Consider the following 5,715-nt stretch of genomic DNA (forward strand, 5'->3'; position numbering starts at 1 on the left):
GTCTGGGAGGCATCTCATCACCCCTGCAGGGATTTGATAGCAACTCACTCAAAGAGAGAATAAAGGAAGCATTTTCAGTCCCTTCTTTAGAAACCTTGACTCCAAGCCATAGGCGCAGCACCTCAGATTGGCTGTTACCATGGTGACTGGCTGCTGATCTCTGTTCAATTATGTTAGCCCTGAACTGCAGGACCTCTGTGCCCATTTCCTACCTCCCCACCACAGCCCACCAGCCCCGCCTCTCTGACCCTCAGGCAGTCCCAAATGCCCATGCTTTCTAATTACAGCTTTCCCTGTTCCCTCACCTCCATGATCTGCATTGAACAGCCCATTTATCATGCCCTGCCACTGGCTTTTTATCTGTCTTAAGAAGCATTGATTTATGCATCCAGCCTTGCACTCAGCACACCCACGTGCCCCACTGGGTAGGCAGCTCCAACGCACGACTTCACAGGGCTCACACTCAGAATCTAGTGTTTCACATGCCAGAATGATCCTTGACCTTTCCCTGGCAGTGAAAATAATCAAGCACACATCCAAAACAAATGAACAAATGTGGACTGCGATAAATGTGGTGGGTGTGTAAAAGGGGGGCTTCAGTACCAGATGCATAAAGTGAGGACGTGGCTGCTCCAAGGTGCGGCTGGGGGGACGATTTTTGTTGCCTGTATGAGAGTGTAGCCAGAGGCATCTGGAAGAGCCCAGCGCAGAGAGACGAGGTAGGAGACTAAACAGGACCAGCAGTGGACTGGCCACCAGAGGCGGGGAGAGGGCAGAGAGCCAGAGAGGAAGGGAGGAAAGCTAATGAAATTGAGGACATGACAAATCCTAGGTATGACTGAGGAGAGGGCTCGAACTGAAAATATGAGGGAGAGTTCAGCCAGAGGCATCTGGAAGGGTCCACACTGAGCCAGGCCGTGAGGTGGGGGAGGGGCGGGGAGCAAGAGAGGAAGAGTAGAGAGGGCATAAGAGGGGACCAGGAGCCAAGAGCAGAGGACTAAGAGAGGAGTCGCAGACCAGAGGCCAAGGGTGAGCCAAGAGGACAGCAGAACACATGACTAAAATGGTAAGTTTCTATACAAAAGAGAAGTTGGGGAGATTTAGGGCAGAGGCCTGGTAGGAAGATGCAGCGTGCCAGCGTGCACTCTAACAGGTGCTTGGGACTTCGGCAGGTGATTTCACATGCTAACGAGCACCAGATAGCCACTTGTCCCTTTTGGACCTGACAGTGGCAGGATAGGAGCTGGGTAGCTCAGACCTTTAGCTATAATCTCTGTCTCTTTGGTGCGGCTTAAGCAGAGCATGGCTTCCTGGGGTGGCCCCTTGGCTACCTTTAACTGGCAGGAGTCTAGCTGCCTGCTTGCCATCAACAGGGTATACGCTGTGAAGGGCGTGAGAAGGAGTTGCTTGGTGTCCCTTGGGCACATTTAGACAGATGTGGCAGAGACCAAACTGTCACCAACTGAGAAAAAAATGTGCTGTCATGCAGCTGGGCCTGAAAGTCATCAGGGCTCCATCACTGTCTCGCCTGGTTGTCTCCTCGGACGCCAGCATCCTCCCTTCCCTTTAGAAGGCTTTTCCCACAATGTAGAAGTGTGCTGTGATTACTGGCAGATACTGTGACCTTACCAGTCATGAGAGAGAGCTGACCTCAAAGATTTCCATCCCAAGTTCAAAACTTCAAGGGAAGAGAGACTCATTGGTCTAGGCCAGAGGTTCTCGTGCCCGGATTAGTGAGCCAAGGCCAAGGAACGGATCATAGAGCCCAGAAAAGGAGGCTCCCCCATTCTCGGTTATCTCTTCGTGGTCCCGAGGTGCAGCACACACTGCAGAGTGAAAACCCATCCTAGAGTGTGGCCTCTGACCTCTCAGCTCACCTGACCTCATCCCTGCTCTGGTCTTCACAGTCTCACTTCTGTTCTTGAGAGACAACGTTGCAGTCTGTGCCCCAGCTCAGCCCAATCCTGAGGGTCACCTCCAGGCTCACATCACCGTGCCACCCTCCTGAAAAGTCCCACACAAAGCCCGATCCACTACCAACACTAGGCTGCTGTGCACAGCAGGTTTTACTGAAGGTCCTGCTATAGTAGTCATAAAGGCTCATTAGCAGAGAACCCCAGGTCAAAAGAAAAGAATCTCCCCCTGGAAATGAATGAAGACCTAACATTCCAGTTGAGATGTGTCAATCACCTGGCCAAGGGGCAACTCTAGGAAAGCAGGCTCACCATAAGCCATGCCAAAGAGATAGGTGAGCTTCTCAATGATCTGGGCGAAGGGCTAAGGATGTAAATGAATACAAAGACAGCCACTCATTCTTGCAAGAATGGCATTTATTGTAACAAGAGCAGAGCATTAAACACCAGTAGCAGGCACGGTGGAAAACTACCAAGATCAGGAGCTCATGTTCCCAGGGCCTTCCCGCAAAGGATGGGAGGACAACAGGAACTTGAATTTAGACAATAAGGACCGGTGGAAAACAGGAACTTGCATTCAGGCTATACTGGGAGAAGGGGTCAAGAGGTATTTTGCTAGAAGCTCCTAGTCACAAGCTGGCCATCAGACCCCCATGGGGGAAGGGTGCAACAACTGTTATCCCCCTCCCTGAATCCCCGGCCCCAGCATAGCAGCTTACCCGATCACAGCCCTATAACCTTGTATTTCTTCCCATTTTGCTCTTTCTATCTCATTTCTAAGCATGCTTTCCTTGACACCCTGTGTTTCCCTGACACCTGGAGCATCTCCTGAGCCACTGTCTGCCCCAGGGGAGGTTTCTCCTAAACTGTAGAAAATTATCCATTCAGAAGTTCTTTGTTAATGATGGGACCTGACTTCCCCTGTATCAGTCTTGGGGTGACAGGTGGAGTGAATATAACTCACAGGAGCAACTTTGGCTCTGCCCACAGAGCAATTTTCCCTGGATTCTATGGACTGACAGGGTTTTGCAGCTGCTCCTTGACCTCTCCCCCAGAACTCCCTGCAGGCACCCCCCAAAGCTGTTATGCTTTCTTGAGCAGCAGAGTTCAGCTGTCAGCCTCCACCCAAATCAAACTCCTGAGCTGATGCTTGCGTACCCTAAAAACACAGTGAGGCCATGTTTGGGTGTGCTAAACACCTCATTTGGAGCCTCCAAACAATGCAAGAAGCTTTGGGAAGCTGCTTATTTAATTTACTTCCTATCAGATCCCTAGTGGCCACATTTCCAATGACCTTGGTGAGGCCTGGGGTGGGTACAGGTGGGGGGTGAGGTAGGGGGTGGGTAGGCTCAGCCCTCTTTCTATAGAACCCAGGACCACCAGCCCAGGGATGGCCCCACTCACAATGGGCTGGGCCCTCCTGTGTCAATCACTAGTTAAGAAAAGCCCCCACAGTCCCATCTTATGGAGGTATTTTCTCAGTTGAGGTCCCCTTCTCTCAAATGACTTTAGCTTGTGTCAAATTGAGGTAAAGCAACTAGCAAACACACCTATAGCGGCCTTATTCATAACAGCAAAAAGCAACCCTTAATGGCTTATACAGGTGAACAAACCTAGGAATAGTCACATGACAGAATACTACTTAGCAAGAAGGAGGGACCAGTTGTTAATATGATACATTCAGCAATGTGGATGAATCCCGAGACAGACAGCATGAGAACCAAAAGAAACCGGGCATGCATGAGTAATAGATACTAATTTGTGTAACTGTGTTAGTTTCTTGCCTCACGGCTGTGACAAACACCTGACAAAAGCAATTTAAGGGGCAAGGAGTTTATTCTGGCTGCAGTTAGGGGGTTACATTCCATTGTAGTAGGGGAAGGCTTAGTAGTTGGAAACTAGTTGGTTCACAGTTAGAAAGAAGAAAGTGAACTGTGGGGTCCCAGCCTCCATGGGGTCTCTGTGAGTCGAGGGTCAGTCAACAAGTTCATCCTGCTTCCCAGTCCAAGTGCATCCTGTTCTCTAGTCCTGGCTTACTGCCCCTGCCTTGCCCCACTGACATCTACATCTAGCAAGAAGAAAACACCATCTCTTCCACCTGGAGTTTTTCCACTGTCCTGTAAGCCTATATATAAGGCTGCTCCCTCTCTGTAATAGAGACCTCTAAGTACTTGCAATAAAGACCCGCACGCACTCTCCTGGCAATAAAGGCGGCAGACGCATTCTCTCAGCACAAACGATTGGATGTCTTGTCTTCCATTTCCCCATACCTCAGACTTGCTCATGGCATGGGTGCCACAGTGAACAGGAAGTGGGGATCAGACTATACAACCTCAAGGCCTGCCCCGCCCGAGTGATCCACTCCCTCTATCCAGACTCCACCTCATAAGGTTCCACAACCGGTCCACACAGACTGTTGCTGTGATAAAACATCATAAGGGAAGGCAATTTAAGGAAGAGTTTATGTTGGTTTACAGGTCCCGAGGGCTACATGTTCACAGTGGCAGGGAAAGGCATGGCTGCAGGAACAGGAAGCTGAGGTATTACATCTCAACTGCACACAGGAAGCAGAGAAAGAGCAAGAAGGAAGTAGAGTGAAGCTGCAAACCCCTAAGGCCTGCCCCCAGTAAGGGACTTCCTCCTATAAAGCTGCACCCTCTAAAGGTCTCATCACCTCCCCAAACAGTGACACCAAGTGTTCCAACACATGAGCCTCTGGGGACAGTCCACATTCAGAACACAGCAGCAACAAATCAGAAAGATGGGGTTAAAGAGAAGAGGAAATGTCCTAGGACCATGGAAATAACTGTTCCCCATCTTGATTTGAGTTTTGGATATTTCTTTGTTTTTCTTTGTGAATTTGATGAAAGCTACAGTCACCCGAGAAGAGGGAACCTCAACAGAGAAGATGCCTCCATCAGAATGAGCTGTGGGCAAGTCTGTGAGTCTTTTCCTGACTGATGATTGATGCAGAAGGGCCCCTCCCAATGTGGGTGGTGCCATTGTTAGCAGGTGGTCCTGGGAGTAAGCAATATTCCCCATGGCCTCTGTCTCAGGTCCTGACACCAACTTCCTGCCCTTGGTTTCCTTCTGTCCATTACAGACAGTAAGCTATCAGATGAGAGAAACCCTTTCCTTCCCAAGTTTCTTTTGGTCATGGTCTTAATCTCAACGACAGAAAGCAATCTAATATAGATGTACATGTGAATACATTTGTCCAAATTTGTCTCACTCTAGGTGAATTTAAAATACTTTTTAAAATACTTTTTGGAAAAAAATCTATGTTCTCTGGCTTCCTTTTGACTGAGTTAGAATCTTTAGAGCTAAAATATTTTTATTGTTTTTGCTTTTTTTTTTCTAAAGGCATGATCTCACTGTTTAGCTCTGGCTAGCCTGGAACACACAATGTAGGCCAGCCTGGCCTTGAGCTCATAGAGGTCCACCTGCCACAGCCTCCTGAGCGCTGGGTGCCACACTATGCTCAGCAGATTTATATTTCAAGATCATCCCAGGAGGCCGGGCGGTGGTGGCACACGCCTTTAATCCCAGCACTCGGGAGGCAGAGGCAGGCAGATCTCTGTGAGTTTGAGGCCGGGCTGGACTGACAGCCTCCAAAACAATACAGAGAAACCCTGTCTTGTAAAACCAAAAAAAAAAAAAAAAAAAAAAAAGATCATCCCAGGAGATTCATCTATGTGGTCCTCTTTGGGGACTTTGGATGGCTCCCCAGCCTACCATCCCAAGTGAGTTTTATAGCTGCTACTAAGAACAATCTTAGAGCAGTTATTGCTTCCTGAGTCCT

The sequence above is a fragment of the Mesocricetus auratus genome, unplaced genomic scaffold (assembly GCF_017639785.1).
Source record: "Mesocricetus auratus isolate SY011 unplaced genomic scaffold, BCM_Maur_2.0 Super-Scaffold_6730, whole genome shotgun sequence".
Lineage (NCBI taxonomy): Eukaryota > Metazoa > Chordata > Mammalia > Rodentia > Cricetidae > Mesocricetus > Mesocricetus auratus.